Source organism: Lissotriton vulgaris, chromosome 8, assembly GCF_964263255.1.
Source record: "Lissotriton vulgaris chromosome 8, aLisVul1.2, whole genome shotgun sequence".
NCBI lineage: Eukaryota > Metazoa > Chordata > Amphibia > Caudata > Salamandridae > Lissotriton > Lissotriton vulgaris.
The window spans coordinates 776,001,441-776,017,565 of record NC_141696.1 but is presented as its reverse complement, the minus strand read 5'-3'; positions in this window follow the sequence as shown (position 1 = coordinate 776,017,565).

Genomic DNA, 16,125 nt, shown 5'->3' with positions numbered 1-16,125 from the left:
TTTTGTTCCAACATCGTAGGTCCTCCCACTTCTTGTGACAATGTATGCTGCACTTCTTGTAGACCCCCAGGGTCTACGCCTTCTTGGTGATGGCCTTCCATGTGGTATTCTTCTGATGAGCGTTGACCTGTATGGATACAAGAAATGTAAGAAACAAAATTTGCTTTGTGATTTTTGGTTTGTCTGTATTAACCCTTTTGGTGCGTCGGACAGCCCCCGGCCATCCGACATCACGGTGGGCGTGTGCGGAGGACGGCCGGGGGCCATCCGAACCATGCCCACCCATTATTTCACCCGTACTGCAGCGGAATTCGTGCTGCGGTCAACGGGTTAATGTAACATCATTTTTAGAAATTAATCATAAGCATTGGTCAAAAGTTACAACACAATATTTTATTTTCTCATTGTGATAAAAAATTTAAAAAGCACATTTGTAGTAACCTTGAGAATACCCTTATGCCTTATCATGTCCTAAAGTTTCTATTCTAGGCCAATAACATCATCTAGGCCAGGGGTGTTCAACATTTTCTGGGTTAGAGACACTTTTGATCTGTGGATATCTTTGTGAACTACTGACGACTAAACAACTTATGTATTGTTAGCAGGCACCCCCATACTCAGCTTAATAGACTTTAAGCCTAATGTCCATAGAGAAAGATACTATGGATTTAATTAAATACTATGACTAAGGGTGCTATGAGAGGGCTGCCATGTAAGTCAGCCTGGCTGATTAATGCTGATTAGCCAGAAATCGGTCCCAGGATGCCTGTTTCCCGCCCAGGGAAGACATGGATTGGTAGTTTGTGCTGGACTGTTCCCATGAGGCACAAGGTCAGACTGATTTGCATATGGCCATCTCTGAACTGGGGTGGTGCAGTGAGCTATAGAATGATGATGGATTAAACCCAGATCAGTTGACTGGGAGTGAGTGCTTGCAATGTTTAAAACTCCGTCCATCATCCCCTTTGGTTTTGATATGTATGACAGTGGAAGCGCCATCTTTGTGGATGTATGAACATGTGTGCATATGAATGGGAAATGTTTGCACGGGTGACAGAGAGCCAAAGTCACATGTACTTGCTGCACAGGACATACCTTTTGACATATGTGGCAAAGTTACATATATAACACAAACATACAATATCTTTTCTTTAATGTGAGTAATTTAAAATTCAGACAACTATTCAGCCACAAAGTTATTAATATGGAACAATTATTTCTCTGCACTATTCAAAAAGGCAGTGCTTTTCCATTATACTTTTGGCATGGTGTCAACTGGGAATAAAGGGCCTGCTGTTGGTAAATGCCACACTCAGAAATGGGAGAACATTGAAATGAAGACTTCACTTAATCATGGAGGTAACTTTCCATGTTAATTTACTTCCATTTAAAAACATTCAGTCACATCATTGTGTTCACACCTCCAATATTGAGTTGACAAGGACTTTTATATAAGAGTAAAATACCTCAATCTTTTACTTGTTCACCCCTGTAACCCAGCCCCAGCCTGACTCAAATATCTGAATGAGCACTGCTCTTTATCAGGTCCTGCTATCTGCAGCCTGATGATATTAATGTAAAGTGAACATAGTCCTCTCGTAACTTTTAAAGTAAAACATGACCTTGAGCTTATTTAAAAATCTACTCAAGACTGAGCTACTCTGAAGGTAAATTGTAGGATAGTACAAAAAGCAAAAACATCTTTATTTGGAATTTACATTTTTTTTGTTTTGTACAGAAATTTCAATGTTTCTTCTAAATTAACATAATATCAATTTCGAAGGAACTTATCAAATATATAGTAGTTATTCAAAGGAACTTATCAAAAATACATATATATACATAGCAATACACACCAAATAAAATATACTGAGTCAAACACACAACATATACTCATGTTGTGATGTTGCCTAAACGTAATCTGTTTAAAAATGCGCACTATCATTGTTCTATGTAATTTAAATCGAATAGAAAGTTCACTTCATTCACTACACTGTAGTGTAGTTCCTATATTCCCAATAGGCTCTACGCATTGGAATAATATATCCTATAGATTAGACGTAGGACTGAGGTTGACTAGGTCTTCATCGAATATACTAAACTTGATAGTGAGTGCCAGCTAGCTCAGAGGTCACTAGAAACTTTTTCGAATTCACAAGAAGGGATTAGTTTCTGACAACCGCATAAACATGACAACTTTGTTTCCCAAGAATAAGAAATATGTCTCTAGAGTCGCGGAAACAATAGATATGTATTTTACTCAGTCAATTGTGCATGCTTCGTTTTAACAGAGTTTGTAGAGAAATAGAGAGACAGGCGTTTTCAATAAAAAGGTTTATTGAACAGTCTTCTTTCTCATACAAGAGAAGTGAACTGCTACAATCGGTAAGCAAACTGCAAAGTATATTGCGTACAGCGAGAAGAGTATTTTACAATAATACTGTAAAAGCATTGTATGGTTTCTAAGACATATAAAAATACATACATAAATAACATTGACTAAAATAGTCAACTGGTGCTTCTAAATACGCCTATCCCAATGTACCTAACCCAAGTCTAGTACGCAGGAAGAAGTAAGTATTTTGTAGCATAGGTTTAGTTGTTTTTGCCAAGAATCTACCAAAGGTTTCTCTAGGTTCTAATCAGCTCCATACCTTGGTTTAGAATGAAGGAGGTCTGGTATCTCTGTCTCAGAACTCGATTTCCCAACACCCCGCAAGGGGAGCATGGAAACAATGGAGCTGGATTCTCGGCAAGAGAAAGGCAGTCTCTTGATCAGTGCGTCACCTGGAGGTTCGGCTTCCTTCGGCACTTGCTGTAGCGAGCTGCGTTGGGCAAGTAGATAGTCGAACTGCTCTGAACTACCGTAGATGCCATAGTAAGTGAAGGTATATTTATATCTTGAAGGTGTTTAGGAATGCCATAGATTGACGTAAAGTTGGGCATAATAACATCAGGAACCTTTAGGGAATAGTTGTTCTTTGCAAAGTACATGAGTTCTTGGACAAATCAATATTCAAGCAAGGGGAAGTTCCCTAACTGCTTAAGTCGATTTTCCAAGAAATCGTTATGACGTTTGGTACGGGTGGAAGTAGCCATGCCTGTATTTGGTCTGCATGGGCTATGTCTAACGAAGGGATTGATTTCTATACCTATATAAGGGCAATGTGAATTGCACCTATATAAGGGCATGAATCGGGAGAATTCACTCGGAGCCTAAAACGCCACACAACAACACTAGTCATTCATGCACTAAAAGGGGCATTCTAGCCTTTGTTGACAAAATCAAGTTTTTATTTTATTTTAAACAAGTACCTGTTTCTCTGGGGAGTGATAGAACTGGCTGTACAGGGACAGGACCCCCACTGCCAGCAACTCCAGCTTCTCTATTGAGAAGGCTGGGCCCCTGCTCTTTCTGGCATCTTGGCTCCCAGTGGCTGGAAACAGTTGAAAAGTTGAGGAGATCTTGTTGGCTACAGCGTTTGGAGGCAAGTGAGTTTTTATTTTAAATGCCGACTACAAATGAGACGGCAATTGGCTTTCGTACGTTGCTGCCACACATGTAAACCTATGGATGTGTCCGTCATAGAGTTTTACAGTCAGTCAGTCAAAAAGGCTTTATTTCGATAAAAATTATCATAAAAGCTTCATAATAAAAAATATATACACAAGTTCATTGGAAAGAAGTACAACAAGTTAAATACATTAGGATTTAAAAACCTTGTTTTTTCATTAAAAGAAGCATTTCATAAAAGTTTAGGTTAAAAAGAAGATTAAACTTTTTCTTTTAGCCTTTTGCTCCTAATGCGCCAGGCCCACGACAGAAATTTAGAAAGAGTACAAACATAGAGTAAACGTGAGTCTGACATTAAAATACGGAGTGCCTCGACATGGTGCCTGGTCCCCAACATACGACACAAGTTCTTAAGCCATTTCCTTCTTGGTTTGGCATACTCTTGACACTCAAACATAAAGTCTGCCACTGACTCCTGTTTGTGTGGACACGAAGGGCAGAGATCTGTTGTCAGAGTTGGCTGTTTCCACCGACATGTAAAGGAATGCAGAGGTAATGTTCCAGTTCTAAATTTAAAGTATAAGGACCTATCAAATGGTTTCTCAATAATGTCTAAATAGAGTTCCCGAATTGGTAAGTCCTTAAAACTCAAAAAGTCCTCTGTCAATCTGCCCAATGTGTGATCAGTACTCCTTTTGTTCAGAATCCAACTCCAATACAAGTTCTTAAGTACTGCCTTTGGCGGAGATGATTTGTTAGTCCTGGCTTCTCTAATGCCCAGGTCACACAAAAGGGATTTCATGTCTTTTAGCCATTTGATTTTGTGCCATCCTGGCAAGGACATTATTTCAGAATGCCCTTTCGTATAGTTCCCGAGCTCCGGGACTCGCCACAACCGGGCCCATAGAAGTAGAGGTCTGAACCTTGCTAGGTCTTCGATAGGTCGACAACCTAGGTCAAGCATTAGTGGAGTTGTGGGAGTACCTTGTGGGAGTGACATGATTGCCCTGCAGAACATCCTTTCAGAGCTTTCCAGTACGTTGATTTTACATGAACCCCATAATTCTGCCCCAAACAGAGCAGAGCTAACTCCCTTTGCAACGTATATGTCAATGACAGGAGCTATAGGTCTTGTGGCACAAGAGCGTTGTTCCTTCAGAAGGGCCCCAGTTACCCTCTTGTGGGCTAACAACATTTTATCTAAGTGAGGGACCCACTGCATATTGTGTGACAGGCGGATTCCTAAGTAATCAAATACGTCTACCCTCCCCAAAGGTACGCCTTTCAGCTTAGGAGGGCGTACAGGTTTTTTGGGGGGATTCATTACAAGGTATTTTGTTTTATCGGTATTGATTACCAGGCCCCGCTCCACATAGAAGGTCTGGAAGTTGTTAAGAAGTTTTTGGAGACCCATTGGGGATTTAGACAGGAGGAGCGTATCATCAGCAAAGAGAAGAGTAGGGATGCGCGCCCCGCCAGGGATGGTTCATCTGAAGGATCTTTAAGCAGGTGCTCAACCACTCCGTTGATGTATAAAGAGAAAAGAGTGGGAGCCAGAACACATCCCTGGCGAACTCCTCTCTCTACTGGAATGCTGGTAGTTTTTTCTCCCCCTGAGCCCCATCTAATCTGGGCAAAGCTATTGTCATGGAGCCTTACAAGTAGTGATAAAATATAGTTTGGCATCTCCATATCACTAAGGACTCTCCAGAGGGTCTCCCTAGGTACAAGGTCAAAGGCAGTCTTTAATTCGATAAATGTGAGATAAAGACTGCCCTTGCCTATGACCACCACCTTCCAGTACACTAGCATCAGTCTAAAGGCTTGTTCTATTGTGCCAGTGCCTGTTCTAAACCCTGCCTGGAAGTCGGAGAGAACATTATTATCATTGATCCAATCCAGTATTCTGGTCAATAATACCTTACCGACTACCTTTTGGCTTATATCTAACAGACTAATAGGCCTGTAATTGGACGGGTCATCCCTAGCGCCTTTTTTAAAGATTGGGATGACCTCCGCCCCTTTCCAGGATGTGGGGACTGGAGCGCCCCTACAGATGGCAATCAGTAGACTGTGGATAAATTTCCCCCATATCGTGATGTCAGAGCGCAACAAATCCCCAGGGATGCCATCAGGCCCGGTGCCTTTTGGGGCATGATGGTACTAATGGCATATTCAACCTCTTTTATAGAGAAGTCTAGATCTATTGGGTCTGCTTCCCAGTCCTTTTGTATCGTGATTGAAACCACTTCCAGTACCTGATCTTTCTTGGATGTATCTAGGGTATTATGATCAGATTGGCGAGTGTATAGCTTAGAGAAGTGGTTAACCCACTCTTGGCTAGTAATATTGCATGTTATGAGGTCACTATCTGGTCTGTTTCTTGTTCTAATGATATCCCAGAAACACCTTGAATCTTTCCTTGCACTTGTCTCTTTTAAAGTGCACCAGAAGTCCTCATCCCACTCCTTTTTAGCTATTGCCAGTGTACGTCTGTACCTTTTCCTAGCTTCTTGTATCTGGGATTGTATTTTGCCTTTAACACTTTCAATTAAGAGAGATTTACCATGTCGGCATGCAGGAGTATACCAATCATGCTTACCCATAGACTGCCGGGATGCCATGTTTCTTTTCACACACCCCTTTTTCAAGAATATTTCGCCTATGGACCTAAGAGTGTCTTCAAAGATTGGTGTCACCCCGTCTATTGCCAGGACTGCGTTGGTGGTATCTAATTCCGATTGTGAAGACACAAGTAGTTCTCTAATTGTTTTGAGTTTGGCCTCATCAGTGGAAATTTGGTTCCATTTTAGACGTTTCCCACAAGTAGATACAGAGATTTTGTGGGCATGGTTGGGAGGTTTCTCAGTTGATTTGTTGGGCCAGGGATTAGATATAGAGAGAGAAAGCGAGTTGTGATCACTTTCCACAGTAGACAAAACTACCATATCCTTGACTAGTCCCCATAGCATGACATCTATCAAAATGTAATCGATCCTGGAAGTATGGTTGGCTCTATTATATGTAGCGGCACCCAGGGGGTCAGATGGTGTTCGGCCATTCACTGCTCTCAAGCCAAACTCCACTGTCAAATCATTTAGTTGGATCGCAATGTGCGACCATCTTTTAATCGGGGGAATGTTTAAGAGCGGAATGCCCCTTCTAGTGTCGTCCTCACACAGGTCTAAGATATCATCAGAGGAGAGTGGCTCATAAGTACAGTTAAAATCACCCGCAACTATGATTTTGGCACCCTCGGTTTTTTCTCTTAATTCCACTTCAAGGGTGGTTACGATGGGGGACATAGACCCATGTTTGGTGCCTCTGACAGAAATGTTATACAGGTCCAATGTGAACCCCCTGCGAGGACCATTTAAAGAGAGTCCTAGAATGTCTGGGCTATTAATCTTCTTGATTTTTGTACAACAATTAAGAGAGATGCTGATCCAGGTAAGCAGGCCACCTGAAGGGCCTCCCTTCCCATTTATATGTCTCTCTGCAGGCACAAAATATGTTACAAAGCCAACTCTACGGAGTGGTTCTAAGCTCCAGGTCTCCTGGAACAGGCAGATCTTGTGCGCTTCCACTAGAGAGTTCCATTCAGGCGATGCCAGTTTGCGGTGGATGCCCGCTAAATTCCAGCTAAGGATTGTTAATGCGCCCTTTGGGTCGTGGCCTTTGCTCTTTTCAGGATCCAAAACTTTATTTAAAGGCATAGTCGCTGATATTGGTGTTAACACAGCGTGACTAGCCATTCGTGCAGGGATGGGGCTGGGACTGGAGTTTATAGTTTCCACTAGAATATTCCCTTCCTCATTTGGGCACAAGTCTAATGGTGAGGTATTGATTTCCTCAATATCGAGTCAATCCACCTCATCCAGTGCGCAAAACCTGTTCCAGTGTGAGTATTGTGATAGGAATGGGTCAAAATTAGGGGTACCTTGCCAGGGGGATTGTCTTTGCAGATATCTTTGCTGGGGAACTTGTTGGTATGGTTTCAAAAGGAGAGGGTACCCCACTTTCACCAGGGAACAGGGTAAGGAGACAGTTAGTCAAAGGGAGATCCCTGGAGTCAGCTCACTAAACGGTGACTCCTAACCTGTCTAATTAGGGAAGAAGGTCACACAGTGCACTATATGTTAAAAATTATAAAAAAGGTTTCCACAAAGAAAATAGAATCGTTAACAATCTATTATTTATTAAAAGCACAAAGTCAAGCAAGATACACAAAAGCAATTAAAAAAGCAAAGCAATTTCATACAATTTCTACAGTACAATTTAAAATCCAAGGAAAAATACCTTGAAGGAATAAAAGTTAATTGAGAACAGTGTTAAACAAGCATAATCATATTATACAGACACAATAATAGAATACGAAACCAATGGAGACATATCTAAAACATATTGACAATGGATAGACAAAAAACAAAACTACATATAATCACAAAACCCCTTGTGTCAATGTGGCTTCCAGATATCTCTGCCACTGAGTATAACCAGATCCAATGGCCTGAACCACTACTGTAAAGCTTTAGTGAAAAAGTTGGACATCCATCTAAAGTTTTACCCGGCCCTGACTGGATTCTTTTAAACAAAAACCAATGCGTCAACGCGTTTCGGTGCAGTACAATTGATTCTGTGGCACCTTCCTCAGGACTTTTCTTGCTGGGGTTTCAAGAAGTGGATAGTTACACCCTATCCCCAAATGATGTAGGAGACGTTCCAAAATAGGGTCTGCTTTGCATCACACTTTGGTTCTGCAAGCTTTGCTGTGGATGTTTCCTCTCTCCTAATCTAGGAGCTCCTTCTCTTGGGGTGTCTTCTTTAAGTTTTGTCAGGCTATTTCACTGTCTTTTTCGTATATCTCTTGGTATATTAAAACATTCCTCGAACAGGCATAAAATGTCGCCGGTATTTTCAAGAACTGGATATGTTTCGGGATTCGCCACCACCGCACTTCTGCCTCGTTCCTACACTCGTTCGAAGGCAGTGGAGTGAGCTTTTGGGATCCAAAAGGACAGATTTTGCTGTCTGGATAGCACTGCTGGAACCCTCTGCTACTCACCAGATAAGTGTGCCAATTCGCAATGGCTTGCTGCATGTTGCACAACATAGCCCTGAGATGGAACATCTCATACATCGCAGAGGATGGAGAGCATAAAGAGCCACCGGGTCAGAATGGTGGAATGGCTATTGAAAATGATATGTAAAAACAAGGAAAGGGAGGGAGAGTATCACAGATGGATTCGCACTCCCTAAACAAGTTACATAAATAACGAGAATCCACCTAGTACTGTATGGAAAATGTTCCTCACAATGGCATGGAGCACTTAGTGTTTCTTAAAATACCCCCCACACACCAAAAGGACCCTTGGTGTCATGCTTCATCATAGGGGTCTACGCACCCCTCTACGGGATGCGGCGTGCTACAACCTACGACTACGCGGGAACACTAATAATAGACTATGTATGGTGCATGTGAGGGTTTAATATGTGAGTGAGTGGTGGGATGAGTGAAAAATTGAAAAGTACCTGGCTCGTAGGACTCTGAAAACATTTTTATTTGGTCCCCAGGCTGGTGCTATTAAAAGAAGTGAAGTGTGAGGTGTTTAATGTAGTGATAATGCACATCACCTCAAAGTGTGCATCAACATGTTTCGGAGACTGAGCTCCTTCTTCAGGACAGGGTGCACAACTTCCCCAGCTTACTCACGTTTCACTACACAAAAGAATAATGTGTATTTACAAAAAAGTGGATAATTATATATATGTGTATAAATTATAGGTTACAATGTACCTACAGCAGTAATGCTCAAGAAAATGCGAATAGCAGTATTTGTCTTTGCAATGTTGTAAGCATCATGAGCCTCTAGAACGTCTGGGGTGAAAATTGCCAATCTGCAATGAACTCAATGGGAGTTCTGATCCATGTTACCCCACACGCGGCTCCGCTGGAATGGGGTAACAGAGGGATCCCTTAAAAATATCTCATTGAGGGCGTGAATCTTATCTTCAAGTTTTAACTTTTCCAGCCTAGCTTTTTTTGACATGGCTGCGTCTTTACCTATTATTAGCCCCCGTATAAACGCTTTGAAAGAGTCCCAAACTATATGGGGGGCAGCAGAGTGTTCTGAATTAAAAATTGTCTGATCTCTGTATCCATAAACTTCACCCACTCCTTATCGTTTAAATATTGCTTATTAAAGACCCAGCGTTTCGGTAGTCTCGAGCCTGCCCCCAGATAGATTTCCAATGTCAACATTGCATGGTCCGAGATTGCATTAACAAAGCCCATTTACATTGAAAGGACAACCTTCAGTGTTAACCAATTAGCCGTATACGAACAATAGTGACTTTTCTAACGAAACAGATGAAAAATAAAGCAATAAATTATTAACAAACTACCGGCTTCACTTTTTCCCTTTTGCCAACCCTGACCCCACCCCCAAAAAAAGTGGACTTCCCCCCCTCCACCACACCCTCCACTTTCCCCTCCCTCAACTCAATTTGGGTGTCATGTTGTTACACCCTGGTGCGCTTCACTTCCAGCCCACCTAGCAATGTGAGGCACTTATTTCCCTTTTGTCGTCCTACAACCAACCATGACATTCCAATCACCTGGACTGTAAATATTAATTTCATAAAAATACTTTTCCGGGCTCGAGAACCATATCACCTTTTATCCCCTTTATCCCTTTAACTTCTAAGCCCAACATCCTGCTAGCAAAGTTCAATGCTTACATCATAACAGCACTAGACATTTCTGTCCTTAGAAGCCGGAGAAATCTCCTCCGGGAACCCCTGCGCTTCCTCTACATCTGAAAACATAAAAAACTTTCCCTTCACTAGGACTCTTAGTTTGGATTGCTGAGCAATTGATGCTTGTGCCCCCTTTGCCTTGAATAGCTGCAGCATTTTAACAAATTCTTTCCTGGGGCGAGCTACAGATGCGGACATATCCCAAAAAAATCTATATTTGGTAGTCTCATTAACCACAAATTGCCTTTGTTGAATGGCTTTCGTTAAGACTGCCTCCTTTATGCGATAATCTGCAAAGTTAATCAGGATTGTCCGAGGGAGTGTCGAGTTAGGAAATGGATGGGTCAGGACACGATGGGCTCTCGTGATCGTAAAGTCCCCTTGAAAATCCGTCAAAACCCTTTGTTTAATGAAAGTATTAACCCAGCTCAGAGTTTGGGACCCTTCCACCCCCTCGGGGACACCCACCAGATGAAGATTGGATCTTCGGAGTGGTTCTTCAACTCTTCCATTTTAATTTCCAATGCCTGTTTGCCTTTAGCCACAACTTTGACCTCCTTCATAACAGAAGTTAGCTGATCCTCTAAAGCAGAAATTCTTTCCTCTGCTTCCTAGAGCCTAATTGGAAGATCCCCCATAGTATTCTCTATCTTTTCCAGCCGCAGATTAAGAGAGGTCAATTCTGCTTTCTGAGCCTTTTTTAAGTCCCGGACTTCATCAAGGATCACATTCAGCATATCCTAGATGCTCATTTGGAAGTCTCCTGTTGAGTCTACCTGTAGATTAACATTAGCCTGAAGACCCAACTCAGTTTGGGGGGTAGGCAAAGCTATCGGAAAGACTGTATCCAAGGTTGAGGATCTTGATACCACCTCTCCCCCCTGCTGATGTGACTCCACCAAAATTGTTGAAACTGATCCAGAACTCCTCAAAGAGTCAGCCTGTTGAATACCCTCTTGCTCTTCCCCTGAGTTAGACAAGTCGACCAGCAGTACTCTGCTCTGAATCGCGGGCTCTTTGTCACAATTGTCGAGGTTACCGGGGGCCAGTCTGTCCGAAGAGACTGTGTTGACAACACCATTAAAACCCCTTTATGCATTAATTAGTGACTCTTGGGAGACTTGAGACACTTGAGCAATTTTTGGACTTTCTAGTCTTGATGACTCGGTCCTAATCTCAGTAATTTTCTGGACAATGTTCTGGGTAACCAGTTTGGAGCTATGCACACTGGGAGAGGAGACCTGCGGGTTGGGTTTTTTCCGGAATAGTGAAAATTGCTTGACCCCCTTCTTTGCACTCCCTTTTCCCTGCATATCTGATTCATCTTCTGGTGTGTTTCTTTGGGGGCTCATGACGGCTGCTGTAATTGCGGTAAGTGGGCCCTCACCGAGTTTCTCACTGAGTATTTCCCCCTGTAGGGTGTGCTGTTGGGTGTGCTGTTGGGTGGCTGCAGCTGGGCTACCCTCCTCTATCTCCTCCTCTGAGCTTTCATCTGTGGAATCCAGAGTATGAGGGGGAGGGGTGTTTTCTAAATCAGCTAGGCGCGCTGCTTTCTTGGCCTCTCTTGCTTCTTTAGCTAATATGCGGCGAGATTTAACCTTAGTAAAGCGAGTTTTCTATTAATAAAACATCTCCATCCATCACTCAAGAGAAAGTCATAGAGACACCCCATCTTTGTGACATGGGGTATTCCTGCGATTGTAAAATCTGGTAATGGCCCACCTTTCAACAGTTGAAAATTCAGAGACTTTTTCAGTCATCTTAATGTGAAACATTAGAAAAACACACCTCTATGGCCACAGGCCAATGGCCTTGTTGAACGTTTCATGAGTACTCTTAAGAAAGCTGTTCAGTGTGCTGTATTGGAAAATGTTGGCCTTAAAACTGTGTTGAATTCTACTCCCCTAGTTTTCCATTCGACCCCTCTCTCAACCACAGGTGACAACCCTGCCACCTTGATTTTCGGGAGAGCCATGACAACCAAGTTACCTCAATGGACCAACAGAAGATCAAGTACTCAGGAAGAAACCCATATAAGAGACTTGGATCATGAAAGGAAAATGAAGGCCTATGTAGACAAGGGTCACCATGTCAAATTTGTTACTTTTACTAGAGATTGTTTGTGAGTCTAGAAAATGAAAATCTGATGCTCCCTTTGATCCTGAGACATTTCATGTTGTGACCAGCAAAGGACCCATGGTGACTGCCAACATCCTAGGAAGTCCATTGCATGGGAATCCTCACATTTTCGACATGAGGCTCATCGCTTGTCAGGCACTGATGTCAATGTAGAGACTGGATATGAAAGAACAATTGAAAAGCCCCTGACTGCTGTTTTTCCTACATCACCAGCACAGATCATGGACACTTCGACTGCTTGTCCCTAGTCTCCGAAGACACGTGTTATCAGAGCACCATGAAGACTCATCAAAGAGCTATCATTGCATTTAGCTGTAAAAATGTCATTTTTATTTAACAGTGAGGGAAATCTAGTTTTGTTTGAGTTAGCAATGATAGAACCCTCTTGGCTCCTGATGGACGACGTAGAACTGTAAAGTAAATGTTAGAGCGTAGTGAAGTAAATGCAGGTTTAGAAAGTTGAGCTCACGGTTACACGCAGACAAATGAAGACGTGTTATACTAAGCTCTGTGTGTAGAATAGTCCTTTGCGGGTACTCAGGCTCAATAGGATGTTACACTTTAGATCTGACTGGAGCTCCAGCCTGAAATACTCAATGTGTGGCTGCAAGACGGGGAAGGGGCTCCACAGGAATGATCAACCAAAAACCATGGCATAGGGCAGTGAAGTTCAGGCAACAGCAGGTGGCAGGGCTCCAGCGATCTGCAATCGCTTGGATGTGGTGTGTCTAAATAGAGCCTGAGCCTGCTAGTCCCAGACAAGAACTTGCAGACAGGAGAAAGGTCCCTCTGGGAGAGGTACATGAATACCATTCAACAGTCTAGGCAAAGCTATATGTAGTGAATTCACCCCACTCAAATCTCACCGACCAAAGCTAAGCATGAGCTGAGACCAGCAACTCCAGTACCATCTGAAATATAAATGAAGGTCAGTCATCGTGTAGGTTAGCAAGGACAGTTCCACTGTGTTCCAGACACCTAGGAACTCTAGACAAAACTCCACAGAGGCCCACATCTGAGTTTTGTAATCTTAAAGACTTGGTGGCCAATAAGGCTAGAGATCTACACATACGTCTTTTTAGTATTAACCCCTTCAGTGCGCATGACGGCCCACAGTGTCACGGTGGGTATGTGCGGAGTACGGCCGAGGGCCGTCAGAATCCCACCCACTATCTAAATCGCCCCGCAGGACTAAAATATGTGTAGCACCGAAGGGGTTAACAGCAGGTCAATCCTTGAGGAAGCAAGCAGGGATGGGTGCAAACCAACAGGCTATTCAAAGACTGTGATACAAAGCCTCAAGAGGTTTTAACAGAGAATCCATGTTTGCAACCATCTTAGGTTGTATGTCTACCAAGATTTCCCTAACAAGAACCAACCTAGGTGATACATTCAGCTAAAAGAAACATCTCGATTGTATCTGTCATGATCACACAGATGGCTCTTGACACATTGTGGCATTTGTATAAGCCCCTATCGCCACCGCAATGTCACATTTAACAACGTTGTGGTGGCGATAGGGGCTTAGCCTTATTTACGAGGCAGCATTAAGCCACTTAATGTAGCTTAACGCTGCCTTGCAAATAAGGCATAATTTCACACTATGGTTAGCGTAAAAGGGGTGGAAGGTGGGTGTTGTGGTGGGCGTTCTACCACAACACCAATTGATTTAGACGCTGCCCCCTATATACAAGGGCAGTGTACATAGGAGGCAGCACCAAAAGTAGGATCAGCGAAAACCTGGTCTTAAGTTGGCGAAACGAGGAGAAATGCATTATTTCTCCTCATTTTTGCTTTTTCCATGCCTTGGCCAGCATACAATGAAAAAGCAAACTGCCATGGATTGTTTATGTACAAGAGCGTCCCCCTTCCTGTACATAAACAATCTTTAAAAAAAATGCCATTTTGTGACTTTCATGTGTGCTTCAAGAAACAGCACACATGACAGTGACAGAATGGCATTTCAGGATTGTTTATATGCAGGAAGGGACACCTTCCTACACATAAACAATCCTCCCCTGCACACAGACATCCTTGCACTATGGTGCAAAGGTACCGCCCTTGGCGCTACACTGCTAAGTGTAGCGCCATCGCAGGTGGAAACGCATGGCTTCACCATATCGTTGTAAATATGATGCAGCCTTGTGTTTCTGAAATGGCGTGTGAGGCGTTAAGCCATGACGGTTAATGCCTCACTCCGCCAATTCTATTGTACATATACCCATAATGTTCAAGGGAAGCAGTGCTTTCAAAGCCATATTGGTTTTAAGCTATAATTGTGTTTTTGTAAATTGAATGGCAGAGTATAATCTTAACCAATCACTGCTTCCTGATGCATAAAACACTACTGACATGCGCTTGAAATATACTTTAAAATGATACAGTACAGCATCTGTATAAAATTAATGTACACGAATTCCTTATTTGCAGCCAGATTAACAAATCTGAAAATACCATCATATATCATCGAAGATACACCCACATACCATTTGGACATGATTTAAATAAGTTATCTTGATGCCAAGAGTAAAGATTATCAAACATATATTGCATGGTGCTGAAAGGTTGAAAATCTATTACAAATGCTCTGTAAGGGAGATGCCTGAGCGGCATGTAGCAGCTGTGAATGTTGCATTCAGCTCTTTTTTCACATTCCCATATTTTAATCCTACTTCCCACGCCCACTAGTTATTTCCATCCCCAATTTATATCTAAGAACAAAATACAAATTTATGATGCCCTTGCGCCTCTTTGCGCCGCAATTGCGTCACTTTTTTTGACGCAACGGCGGCGCAAACAATGCGCCCTATTTACAACGTGACGCATCTAGGAGATGCATCACGTTGTAAAGCCCTGCGCCATAAAGAGGCGTTCCTGCGCAGGGGGGGGGGCGTTCCTGCGCAGGAACGCCTCCTGAAAGTGGCTGAGTGAAATCTATGAGATTTCACTCAGTCACTTTCAGGCCAATGCTGCGTCAAAACCCTGCGCCTGCTTGAAGCAGGCGTAGGTCTTGACGCAGCATTGTGAAGATGGGGCACCCCCGAGCCTTGCTGGAGCTGCGTCGCCCTTGCGACGCAACTCCAGCAATGCGCCACCTTTCCGGCACAGATGTGTCACGCATCTGTGCCGTTTTTGCACCATGGTGCGCCGCATTATAAATGCGGCGCACCATGGGTGGCGGAGCTGTGGCGCACATTAACTGGCGCATCCCTGGGGATGCGCCAGTTAACATAAATCTGCCCCATAATACGCCAAAACAGGCTAAACATGTTAAACCAACAAAAGAATGGGAATTTGTTGCAATCATGACTATTGAATAGGAAAAAGCTGCAGTAAATAACAATAACACATGGACATTCAGGTAATTGCATGATCTTTTTTATTGCGTATTTTTGAACATATAAGATCAACCTTCAGAAGAAACATTATTAAAATGTGTAGAGTACGTTGTTTTAATTGAACGCATAGCAGAGAAAAGGAGGAAATTGAATAGACAGATATTAAAGTAAATCATAGAATAAACAAAACAGGTTCCTGTATGATAGATTGTCTTCATGTGATATACATAAAAGAAGAATTGAACGTTTTCTGACATGCTTTCTCTAGGGATGTCTGTCATCAGTGTATATGTGTTCTCCATGGCGAGCATATTTGGGATAACACATCCTGCAATCACTTCATCAATCATTATCTTCACTTTCGAAATGTTTTCA